This window comes from Anomaloglossus baeobatrachus, chromosome 1, assembly GCF_048569485.1.
Source record: "Anomaloglossus baeobatrachus isolate aAnoBae1 chromosome 1, aAnoBae1.hap1, whole genome shotgun sequence".
Classification (NCBI taxonomy): Eukaryota; Metazoa; Chordata; class Amphibia; order Anura; family Aromobatidae; genus Anomaloglossus; species Anomaloglossus baeobatrachus.
The window spans coordinates 61,395,240-61,408,856 of NC_134353.1; positions in this window are offsets into that span (position 1 = coordinate 61,395,240).

Here is a 13,617-nt window from a genome sequence, read left to right on the forward strand (position 1 = left end):
CCGAACAGTCACCTCTTGACAACTACTCTATCACTGTCATTCAAAGGTACTGCTGCCTTGTTGCCCATATAAATATGGCTACATAAACTAGTTATTGCAATAAATATATAAATATATTTACAGTACATATCTAATATATAAAGTTGAATGTGTGTATGTATGTGTGTGTGTGTACGTATGTATGTATGTCCGGGATTGGCATCTGAACCGTCGCAGCTACAGCCACAAAATTTTGCACACTCAAACTTCTGGACCCCGAGAGCGTCATAGGCTATATTTTGAGGGGAAATTTAAACCCCGCGCTTTACAGTTATTCACCAAAAAAACTGCCTCCATTAAAGCGAATGGAGCTGGGAGCCACAGTGCAGCCAGAACTTCAGAATGTGCAACCACGCCCTTAAATGGAATGTTGGTGTGTCACAATGCAGCCAGGGAAAGAGACAGACACAGACAGGGTAAGAAACAGACATAGACAGGGTAAGAGACAGACACAAGAGACAGAAACAGACAAAGAGACAGACTGACAGGGAAAGAGAGGAAAAAAGAGAGACAAGTTAAGAGACAGATACAGACAGGTAAAGAGACAGACACAGACAAAGAGACAGAGACAGACACAGGGAAACAGACAGACAGGGAAAGAGAGGGAAAGAGACAGACACGGTAAGAGACAGAGGGAAAGAGGGAAAGAGACAGACAGGGAAAGAGAGGGAAAAAGACAGACAGGGAAAGAGAGGGAAAGAGACAGACAGGGAAAGAGAGGGAAAGAGACAGACAGGGAAAGAGAGGGAAAGAGACAGACAGGGAAAGAGACAGACAGGGAAAGTGACAGAGATAGATAGACAGATAAGGAAAGAGATTGAGACAGATGGAGAAAGAGACAGAGACAGTCAGAGACAGACGGGGAAAAAGACAGGCAGACAAAGAGATAGAGAGAGAGAGAGATACAGAGGGGGAGACAGACATTATAATTACATTTCTGTCTATTTGTTTTGTGGTTTTTGTGTGCAGAATACATTTTTGTTAATACATTCTATTTTGGGGTAGTACAGCTAGTATATATATATATATTTTACTCTTAGTTTAGTCTTTTAATAATGCAAAACGTTTTTTAAAAAAAGTTGAAACTTTTTGCTCTATAAACAGCTAAGCTCCAAGTTGCTTCATTTTTTTCACACTATGTAGTAAAGCCTTCCAAATGCTACGGAGATTGCTTTCCCAGGAAAGTCAGGTTCCTGTGGGTTTATTTATCATCTTATTTACAGAATCAGGCTCACAATCCTCCCCGGACTTTCTATCTATGTTGGCAAAATCACAAAAAAGAAAAAAAAAAAGAGAAAATCGACCATGTACAACCCTAAAGTGTATTTTCTGACTGCCGGGCTGAGGGTATTTCTGTATTCAGGTGGTGCGGTGGTTGCTTTGTGGTTATATGTACATATTCCTGGTCGATGAATTTCTGCTCTTGTTTGTCCATCGGAGCGTTCCTCTACATGGTGGGGTCAGGCTAAATGCTGTCCTCTGTGTGTAATGTCTGACTCGTAGAAAGCTTGTAATTTATAGCCTTCGCCATCCAGAGTCCATAAACATGTAACAAATATAGGACACCGATGGGAAGATTTGTAATGAGAGCAAATAAACAAAGTGACATCATTTCTTCTTTGGTTGGAACGTAAGTCAGAGGCCATTTTATTTATGAATACTGGTGGTTGTTTAGGTGGTGCTGCGACATCGCTAACGATACATCGTCGGGTCCACGGTGTTTGTGACGTACATCCGGCGTCGTTAGCAACGTCGCAGAGTGTAACACATATGAGCGACCTTAAACGATCGCAAAAATAGGCAAAAATCGTTGGTATGTGAGACGTCATTCACTTACCAAAAATCGTCTCTTCAGTAGCGAGGTTGTTCGTCGTTCCTGCGGCAGCACACATCGCTATGTGTGACACCGCAGAAAAGAGCAACAACCTCGTACCTGCGGACGCCCGCAATGAGGAAGGAAGGAGGTGGGCGGTTCGTACCGCTCATCTCCGCCCCTCCGCTTCTATTGGACGGCTGCCGTGTGACGTCGCTGTGACGCCGCACTAACCGCCCCCTTAGAAAGGAGGCGGTTCACATCGACGTCGCAGGTAAGGTAAGTCCGTGTGACGGGTGTAAGCAATGTTGTGCGTCACGGGCAGCGATTTGCCCATGACGCACAACCGACGGGGGCGGGTATGCTCGCTAGCGATATCGGTACCAATATCGCAGCGTGTAAAGTGCCCTTTATATGGCATGAAAGAACAATCTCATAAAAGTAGATTTGTCCTTATTTTCTTCCATTATGTACATTTGGTGGAAGCTACTTTGACCCTCACCTTAGCCTTGTTTCTGGATTTTGCATTCGTCCGGCTTCTTTTACTCTGACTTTCACCAAACAATGTACTTTACAGTTGTGCACATCAAACATTGGAAAACCCACGATCTCGACTGATGCCATGTATATACGGTATACTGGTTTTCTTCATTTTTTTTTCAAAACAGGTATATGGTATAATTTACAGTTTTCTCCAAGCTAATAGGAGACAAGCTGCTTTGGTGTCTCCTATAGAATGTACATAGACATGAAGGATTTCGGCTCTTTTTCAGATGTACTATTAAAAAATTCACAGAACATGTAGAAAATAACTTGGCCGGGAGCATACTGTTATCCATTAAACATGGTTCCACAAATAGTAAATCAAATCATATAAAAGCACCTCCCTCAGAGTCAGACAGGAACACCAGGTGGGCAGAGTCAGGATAGACACGCCTCCCGAGGAGTCTGCTGGCCTGAGGCAGGAGATACAAGCAGATTAAGTTTGGAGAGTGGAGTGAGAGGAGGACAGTTCTGTGTGGGGCCTGGGTTGGAGCCTAGGACCCCCGATCAGTCAGGCAGGCAGACAGTAGTGGCCGCCTGCAGGAGACCGGGAATACGACCGGTGGAACCGTAAGGGACCGGAACAGGGTAGTGGCCTGCCTGAACTGAACTGGGGAGCCAACTGGATACCGGAGCACCAGGCAGGGTACTCAGACCCCGAACTAGGCTATAAGCCACCACCATAGTCAAATCAACTGATTGCGGTCTGGACCTCAGGGGTTCATTCCCACCTAAGTCCTGATTGAAGGCAACAGCCCAACCCGTCCGGATAGGTGCCACCGCCAAAGGCCAGAGATCCAAAGGGCCAGCGTCTGCGGGCAAACGGGATCCTATGACACTTATATGCCGGGGAGCGGACTACCGGTGCCCAGGCACAGTAGTCAAATACACACACAGGTGCAGGAGAAAGGCGGACATTGCCAACCCAACTGGAGAAGCTGCAGCCAGCTGCGGGCCCCGTTCATCACCCCGTTTGGTTTACCAGCGACTCCAGTGTCTTGTATCGGAGTGAGTACACCAGTGCCCTCAAGCACCGCACCGCGCTGCACCGCAACACTGCGCCCTGCACCCCGGCTTTCACCAACCGGGCCCCGGGACCAACATCCCCGTACCCACGGGGGGGTCAACACCTAGCTGTGCCACTACACCGCTCCCAAGAGTCCCGTACCTTCACCGCAGAGGTGGTGTCCATAATCACCACAACCCGTGGGTGGCGTCACGAACTACCATCCCAAAACCAAATACCCGCATCCCCCCGCGCGTAGCGCCAACCCCCCTTGCAGAGCGACGCGACCCCCGGGTCCGTAAGAGGCTCGAGCTACCGTCCGCAGAACACGAGCACGGACCCGAGCAGCTCGGCGGTCGCAGCTGAGGCTGCGGGGCGGTACACTAGTGCCCCAATTCTGGAGCTAGTGGGAATGGTCCATAAACGCTCCGCTCTCCGCAGGTTAATTGCCGGGTTGCCTGAAGCTTCTCCCCGACCTAGGGTCCGTGTACCCCACCATGCCTTCGGGCCCGGACCGGTGATAGGACCAGGCTGCTGACCATCCTCTTGACAGGTCCCAGGCACCTAGCCTCAATACCCTGCAACTGGGGGTCCGACTCCTCTAGGTCCAGACACCGCCTGCAACCTAGACAGCTACTCTGGGGAGCCAACGCTCCCTGCTTCCTCCACCTCACTCCTCACTTCACTTCACTGACATTCTCCTGACCCTCCCTTCCTGACCCCTAGGTGGGCGACCCTATTCCGCTCAAGCCGCCCACTGGTGTGTCTGGTGGGTGTGGTGCAGGGTGTTCCTAGGATTTGATTTGCTGTTGGAGGCAGTACTGTAAGACGGGGACCCAGAACCACGAGGTACCCGAATACTGCACTAAGGGAAAAGAGCGTGCAGTACCCTGTGATGACCTGATAGTCCAGGGGCGTCACATAACTATTTAAGGTTGAAATTGCATTATTTTTCTTTGCTGGAGCGTATTAAAATTAAATTCTATTAAAAATAAACCAAAAAAAATAAATAAAACAAAGAAAACACAAAACTTTGTTTTTGTTTTAATGCCTCGCTAACAGGTTTGAAAGACGGCCACAATGTGTGCATGGATGAGTGATGTGATCGCCTTCCATTTTTTCTGTTTTAATTTGGTGGAACATGCGGGCGTTTTTTCCTCTCTCTGGTAGTAATGATGAGGCATTTAAATTCCAATTGAGTAAGTCCATGGTAAAGAGTAGCTACAGCTTGAATAATAGGGACTAAGGATGGGGAAGGGGGGGGACAAAGGTTCAGGACCCCCTGGGTAGGGGCTACAAGTTTCTTGCATGCATTCCCGTCTCCGTAGTGATGCAAATCATGAAAATGAAGGGAGGGGTTAAAAGGGTGTTTATATAAAGAAAGGAGCGAAATGAATTAAGTTGTGCTGAGCTCCGAGACAAGGATCAGCTATACAAGACTACTTTTAAATAGCTGTGAAATCTGGAATTGAGCCATCAAAACACGTCCCAGACGCATGTGAACCAAGCCGATTGTCTCCGGCAGGCACCTGATTTCTACTGTTGGCTGCGTGCTCGGACTGGGAATTTAAGCTCGACTGTCAGTAACTTGGTGCATCTTGGTTTGTCCTTCCTTGATGAACACCAAGCACTGACAGATGAAGAGACCAGATGCTCCGACACGGGGTCTTCTCGGTGACCTACAGGTTTCCTCAGAGTCAATGTGGCCAGAAAAAGCTTTGTGGACTCTTCGGATTTAAAGAAGAAGAAAAAAAAGACATTTTAGGAGGGAAAAGCCATCTGGCTATGAAGATTCCCAGAAATATTACATTCCACAAACTGACCACATTTCTTCTATGCATCCATGTAAACAAGTGTAAAGCAAATTAACAAGCACCGGGTACTGGCCGTTTTATAATATTAAGGCTGCTTTCACACTACGTTTTTTTAACATGCGTCATGAACATTTTTTTAGCGCAAAAACGGATCCAGTGCAAATGCGTTTTCATTTCAATGCATTTGCAATGGACTCGCGTCAACATGCGTTTACCTGCGTTTGCGTGTGTTATAGTGAGGATCCAGCGACTTGCAGTTTTTTTTACTTTTTTCAAAAACGCTACTTGTAGCGTTTTTGAGCTGCGTCCAAATACTGCACATCGCTGGATCCTGACTAAACAGCACGCAAACGCATGTGAATGTTGGCATGCTGATAGACAGGATCCTGCTTGCTCTACTGAGCATGCCCAGAAACCAGCCTGGCGTGATCAGTCCCTCTCTCCCCCTCCCACTCTCCCCTCCTCCCTCTTTCTCCTCTCTCTCTCCTCCTCCTGAGAGCAGCGGACGCTCGTAACCAAGGTAAATATTGGGTAACTAAGCAAAGCGCTTCTTAGTTACCCAATGTTTACCTTGGTTACGTGTGCAGGGAGCCAGCTCCTAGCAGCTGCGGGCTCGTAACCAAGGTAAATATCGGGTATTCAAGCAAAGCACTTCACTTAGTTACCCAATATTTACCTTGGTTACAGCTTACCGCAGCTGTCAGATGCCGGCTCCCAGTCTATCACGTTCAGTTCCCCTCACTCCCGATCACATGACTCCAATGCACGCCCATAAACTTCAAGTGACAGGATCCTGCAAAATAACACATGCGTTTCTCTTTGCAAAAACAGGATCCGCTTTTGCAGCAAAAAACGTTCATGACGCATGCTAAAAAAACGTAGTGTGAAAGCCGCCTAAGTCTATGTGATGCTCTAATAACACCCAGGGTCCTATTTGTTAAGTCACTTTCTCCATTTTTTGTGTAGTTTTTGGTGGTTTTCACTTGTTTTTGATATGAGCCCAATTCTTTTATTAACTTTTGCATTTTTAATCTAAAAAAATCCAAGAAAAATCCAGCAATCCCAAACGGTAAAAAATTCCAAAACTCAATGGTTAGGACTCCATTAAAAGGGAAACGGATAACGCGATTCGGATCGAACAGATCCTTACTAGGGATGATCGAATACTTTGATTATTCGGCTTCGCGAATATTTTCCGAATTCCTCGCCGCTATTCGACTATTCGATGCGCAATGTAAGTCTATGGGAAGCCCGAATAGTTCCGAATAGTTGTTATTCGGGTTTCCCATAGATTTACATTGTGCATCGAATATTCGTGAATAGCGGCGAGGTATTCGGTCAATATTCGCGAAGCCGAATAATTGAAGTATTCGATCATCCCTAATCCTTACTGATCTTTTTATATGAGTAAGGATCTGTTGGATCCGAAACACGTCATCCGTTTCCCTTTTAATGGAGTCCTAAACATGGAATTTTAAAATGTAAAAATAAAATATAGGATTTTTTTTATCGTTTGGGATTGCTGTATGTTTTTGTATTTTTTTTTGGATTGCTTCCAGCTGGATTCTGATCTGTGCATCCCTTTCTCTATACCAGTAATTGCAGATAGTGGTGAAGTGGCTAATAGGTATTTTTTGTTTTTTTGCATTTTTAACCTCTTCACCACCTCGCGATTTTCCTTTTTATCGTTTTCAAGTTTTCCTCCTTTTGTTCCAAGAGCCATAACTTATTTATTTTTCCATCAATATAGCCATATGTGGGCTTTTTATTGCTTGACGAGTTTGATATTCTTTTAGCCATATATTGTACTGCAAAGTGGGAAAAAAAATTCCAAGTGCAATGAAATTACCAAAAAAACAGTGCAATTCCAACATTGATTTTGAGGTTTTTTTTATTTACCTTGTTCAATATATGGTAAAACTGACCTGGCATTATGATTCCTCAGGTCGGTATGAGTTCGTAGACACCAAATATGTATAGTTTTATTTTTATCTAAGTAGTGAAAAAAATTAGAAATTTATCAAAAAAAGAATAGCCGTTTCATCGCCATTTTTTGAGACACGTAAAGTTCTTTATTTTTCAGGATCTGGAGCCCAGTAGTTTTTTTGCGCCCTGAGCTGATGTTTTAAATTATAACATTTTTGTGTAGATGTGATGTTTTGATCGCTTGTTATTGCATTTTATTGCAATGCTGTGACAACCAAAAAATGTAAGTCATGTGTTTTGATTTGTTTTTTTATTGCGCCCTTTACAGAGCAGATTAATTGATTTTTATATCTTAATTTCTGAAATCAGCGATTCTAAATATGTGTATTTCTTTAATATTTTTTTTAATTGCTTTATTTTCAATGGGGCCAAAGAGGGGGTGATTTAAATGTATTTTTTTATTTTTTTTATATTTTTAAAAACTTATTTTTTACACTTATATTGTTTTTACTAGTTCCCTTAGGGGATGTGAAGCTGACACAGTCTGATCGCTTTTACTGTACAGAGCCATGCTTCAGCCTCAGCACTGCCCTGCTTATCGGAATTACTAATATCCTGTAAGTTCCAGCGCTAAGCCGGCATTCACAGGAACTACGTTGCGATGGCGACAAGGGTCACCAGCTGACCTCCGGCATTCGTGGTAACCCATTGGCGCACCGTGTTCAGGCCATAAGGCTGCTTATGAGGGCGAGAAATCAAGTGCTCCCCAAATACACACGATAAATCCCGCTGTCGGAGATTGACAATGGGATTTCACTAGTTAACAGGCACCGGCTTTTTTCTGAAGCGTCTTCAAACTCTATTTGCTCCGCCATAAGATTAAAAACGTTGTGTGCACATACCCTTCCATTGATTTGGGGTTTTTTTGTCCACAATTTCGAACGTAAAAAAAAGTTTGGGTTTTCCCGATGTTTTCACGTAATGCATCAATTGCGGCGTTTTAGAAAGTTACATCATTTTGGGCAAATTTACGGCAACCAAACCGGAGTGGTTTTATGTCTGTGAAGCATGCAATCTAGTTGTTATTATTATTCATTATAGTGCCATTTATTCCATGGCGCTTTACAAGTGAAAGAGGGTAGACATAAAAACAAGTACAACAATCATTAACAATACAAAACAGACTGGTATAGGAGGAGAGAGGACCCTGCCCGCGAGGGCTCACCGTCTACAGGGAATGGGTGATGGTAATGTCGCGGGCGGAGGAGGGGACGCCGCGCTCTCCCACTGTTCGGGTCCGGCTGCCGCGGCTGCTGCGGCCTGCCGCTGCTCGGTGGCTCGAGCGATGGGCCGGATCCCGGGGATTCGAGCGGCGCTCCTCGCCCATGAGTGAAAAGGGGAATTGGTGTTTTGGGATAGTTTATTGTCCGTGACGCCACCCACGGTTGTGGTGATTTGTTAACACCACCGCTGCTCTGTATGGGGAGCCCGGGAGGGATGGTATGGAGCAGCCAGTTGTTGATGTGCCCTCCGTGGGTAGGGGTTGTGGTGCTCCCGGGGCCCGGTGATGGGATTGGGATGGTGGACAGGCGGGTCTGGGGCCTGTGGAGGTGCAGGGGCGCAGGGACAGCACTGTGCCGCACGGCACGGAGGTACTCACTCAGCCAGTAAACACGACACAGTTCTCGGTAAACAAACGGCTGGTTGGACGGGTCCCTCGGACGGTTCACGGTGCTGATGTTCCCTGCAGTTAGCGGTGACGGTCTCTTCCCTGCACCTATGTAAAGTCCTTTTGGTAGCGATGGGTTCCCACCGGTTACCCACTCCTCGGCTTCAAGCTGGGCCGAAGGAGCTCTACTCTTGCCCGCAGGCGCTGGCCCTGGGAAACTGGTGCCCTGGCGGTGGGGGTGTCTCCCCTTCACGGTCGGGCTGTTGCCTTCAATCGGGACTTGGTTGTTAGGAGACAGACGTCCCCTTCACTGACGGATTTGGCAAATTATGGCGACTCCTAGCCTTGCCGGGATCCGAAAGGCCCCTGCCCTGGTGCTGACTGTTCTTCGTATACTGCTCCGGTACCGCCGGGTCACCACCCGTCCGCGGTCCTTCCAGCAACCTCCGAGCAGTCCCCCTGCAGACTATCACCGCCGTCTGCTGACCTTGCTGTCACTGTCCGGGACACACACCCGGACCAACTTCAGGCTTTACAAAACTGTTTCTTTTCACTTTACTTCAGCTTCTCTCCTAAGCTCCTCTACCACTTCCTTCTACTTTCACTTCCCTAGCTCGACTCTTTCTCAGACTCTAGTCTGACTTCAACTGCCTGGTTCTCCCGCCTCCAGGGCTGTGAACTCCTCGGTGGGCAGAGCCAACCGCCTGGCCCACCCCCTGGTGTGGACATCAGCCCCTGGAGGAAGGCAACAAGGATTTTTGGGTTAGCTTAGATGTACCTGCAGGGAATGTGGGGTGTGTGTGGTGTTGTGACCTGTGACCCCTGGCTTGCCCAGGGCGTCACATTCCCCCTTAGCAAAACGCAGACCGTCCTCGGGCTGCCCGTCCAACACCAGTTTTATTTTCCTTTTTGTTTTCTGTGAAAATAGAAAAATGGTAACATATTTACAATTTATGGCATCATCCCACATTGGGAGGTTCAGTTCTTTAACGTTGCAAACGGTAACATTAAACGGTTGCGGCTGCCGCTCTCTCCCACCCAAATAACCTGGCCCTGATGCTGCCCCTAAAACCCAGGCAGCACCCCTTGACCCCAGTCCAGCACAAGTTACCCGAGCGGGATCTGTCCTTCCCCTCCAGAGGGTAGCCACTGGTTCCTGTGGTGGCTGGGCCCCAGCCTGCTCTGCTGTGGGCCCTCCCTCCAACCTGCCTCTCCGGAGGCGGTTACGGTAGCTGCACAACATATTTTATATTTACAAGCCACTTAACGTTTGTGGTTGCCGTGCAAGTTCACGGGCTTGTCCATGAGCAGTTCCTCATGCAAACTTTTCAAACGGTCCCCACGGGGACAACGGTGCCGGCCACGGCCGGTTGCAAATCACATGTGAATCAGGTGAACTTCGGTAATCAATTTCTCATTTTTCAAACTTTTAAACAAACACACTGGTGGTCCCAACGGGGACTGTGCAACGGTGCTCCGCTGCCATTACTCAGATTCTTCTGCTGAGGCGGACCCATCCTCTGCCACCAGCATATCAAACATACACTGACATGCCTGCTGTGACAGGGGTACCCGGTACCCATTTCCACCGGTACGCGGGGCATGAAAAACCACGGGGTCTCCTACATAGCGGGAACGCTCACTTGCCTCTTCAAACTCAGCAGCGGACCCGGGGCTGGGGCCGGAATCATCATCTCTTGTTCCTGCGCCAGGCAGGTTACCGCCAGCTGCCGCAGCCTCCTGGCTTCCAGCATCCAGCACATCAGATCCCTCTGCAGCAGCACGGGGCAGCAGGTCAGGCGAGATTACACTGAGGCGCCCCAGAAGTAACGGCAAGGATGATGCATAGGTCGAGACTAGGCCGGGCCCCTCAGCCGCAGCGGCTGGTCCTGGTAGGACATAGGGACGTGGGTCACCAGTCGGTTCTGCTACATCCGTTCCCCCTCCGTACATCGGGGCAGTTGCAATCAGCATCTCCACCTCGTTGGTCCACTGCTCCATCATCCTGAAGATCTGCTCCTGCTGACGTTGGTGGAATTGAATCACCCGGGCTTTCATCCATGCCACGGTCCCGGGCTCGGGGTCTGGCACAATCACTGCCGGGGCTTCTGGCACATTTTCATTACAGGGCCGCGGTTCCAGCGGTTCCCCCGGGAACGATTCGGGAACGTCCTGAGTGTCTGCAGCCGGTTGGTCCGCCGGGGCGGATTGGCAGGGTATCGCTACCAGTTGGGCAGGTAGCGGGCCTAGTGGTGGGGCGGCAGCAGCTAACGCGGGTAGCGGGGCGAGAGGCAGGGTGAGCGGAGGCAGGCCGGGCCCCTCAGCTTCAATGGCCGATCCCTCGGGAATACAGGGGCGTGGGTCTCTTACCCGCTCCTCCAAATCCTCTTCCACCTCGCGTCTCCGCATAGCTGCCACCACGTCCGCCATGCCGGTCTCCCACTCCTCCAGGAGGAGTTGCATGTGGGCCTGCAGACTGTTACTCAGCGGGACGGTCCGGTCCCTCAACCACGTCGCCGTGCCGGGTGCGGGGGCTTCCTCGTTGGGAGTTGGGTTGTACATCTTGGCAATCATGCCTTCCAGGAACCCGGTATTTCTGCAGAGTCCTGGCGTCCCTGCCTTTATAGCCGCGTTCACATGCAGCCAGCCGCCATCGCGTTCCCCTTAGCCTCTTTCCGGCCCCTCCTCCATCGAGGCGGGGTTTTGGCCTTCGCGCCTCTGCTACTCGAGAAGACGCTCGAGCGGGAACTTTTCGCGCCAAAGATGGCGACTTCTGAAATTTTCCGGCCGGACACCTCCGGCGGTCACAAGGCGCACCTTTACCCAACGGCTGAGCGGTAAGATCCTGTTCGTGATGCCAAGTTGTCGCGGGCGGAGGAGGGGACGCCGCGCTCTCCCACTGCTCAGGTCCGGCTGCCGCGACTGCTGCGGCCTGCCGCTGCTCGGTGGCTCGAGCGATGGGCCGGATCCCGGGGACTCGAGCGGCGCTCCTCGCCCGTGAGTGAAAAGGGGAATTGGTGTTTTGGGATAGTTTATTGTCCGTGACGCCACCCACGGTTGTGGTGATTTGTTAACACCACCGCTGCTCTGTATGGGGAGCCCGGGAGTGATGGTATGGAGCAGCCAGTTGTTGATGTGCCCTCCGTGGGTACGGGTTGTGGTGCTCCCGGGGCCCGGTGATGGGATTGGGATGGTGGACAGGCGGGTCTGGGGCCTGTGGAGGTGCAGGGGCGCAGGGACAGCGCTGTGCCGCACGGCACGGAGGTACTCACTCAGCCAGTAAACACGACACAGTTCTCGGTAAACAAACGGCTGGTTGGACGGGTCCCTCGGACGGTTCACGGTGCTGATGTTCCCTGCAGTTAGCGGTGACGGTCTCTTCCCTGCACCTATGTAAAGTCCTTTTGGTAGCGATGGGTTCCCACTCTTCGGCTTCAAGCTGGGCCGAAGGAGCTCTACTCTTGCCCGCAGGCGCTGGCCCTGGGAAACTGGTGCCCTGGCGGTGGCGGTGTCTCCCCTTCACGGTCGGGCTGTTGCCTTCAATCGGGACTTGGTTGTTAGGAGACAGACGTCCCCTTCACTGTCGGATTTGGCAAATTATGGCGACTCCTAGCCTTGCCGGGATCCGAAAGGCCCCTGCCCTGGTGCTGACTGTTCTTCGTATACTGCTCCGGTACCGCCGGGTCACCACCCGTCCGCGGTCCTTCCAGCAACCTCCGAGCAGTCCCCCTGCAGACTATCACCGCCGTCTGCTGACCTTGCTGTCACTGTCCGGGACACACACCCGGACCAACTTCAGGCTTTACAAAACTGTTTCTTTTCACTTTACTTCAGCTTCTCTCCTAAGCTCCTCTACCACTTCCTTCTACTTTCACTTCCCTAGCTTGACTCTTTCTCAGACTCTAGTCTGACTTCAACTGCCTGGTTCTCCCGCCTCCAGGGCTGTGAACTCCTCGGTGGGCGGAGCCAACCGCCTGGCCCACCCCCTGGTGTGGACATCAGCCCCTGGAGGAAGGCAACAAGGATTTTTGGGTTAGCTTGATGTACCTGCAGGGAATGTGGGGTGCGTGTGGTGTTGTGACCTGTGACCCCTGGCTTGCCCAGGGCGTCACAGTAAGATAGGTGAGGACAGACCTGGTTGCGCAGTGGTATACTGGTATGAGGATTATTATTGGTTGTAGGCTTGTTGGAAAAGGTGGGTCTTCAGGTTCCTTTTGAAGCTTTCTACGGTAGGTGAGAGTCTGATATGCTGGGGTAGAGCATTCCAGAGTATGGGGGAGGAATGGGAGAAATCGTGTACGCGATTGTGGGAAGTGGGAGCAGAGAAGGAGATTTTGTGAGGATCTGAGGTTGCGTTCAGGTTAATACCGGGAGACTAGGTCACAGATGTAAGGAGAAGACAGGTTGTGGACGGCTTTGTATGACATGGTTAGTGTTTTCAACTGGAATCTTTTGGCAATGGAAAGCCAATGAAAGGATTGGCAGAGAGGAGAGGCTGGGGAATAGCGGAAAGAGAGGTGGATTAATTAGGCCACAGAGTTTAGGAAAGATTGTAAAAGTATTAGAAGGGAGGCCACAGAGAAGGAGGTTGCAGTAGTCGAGGCGGGAGATGATGACGGCATGCACTAGTATTTTTGCTGATTCTTGGTTAAGGAATGCACAAATTGAGAGATATTTTTGAGATGTATTTGGCTGGAGGTGTAAAGGATTTGGATGTGTGGCTTGAAGGATAGAGCAGAGTCGAGGGTTACTCCAAGGCAATGAACTTGCGAGACTGGAGAGAGTGAGTAGCCATCAACTTTGATGG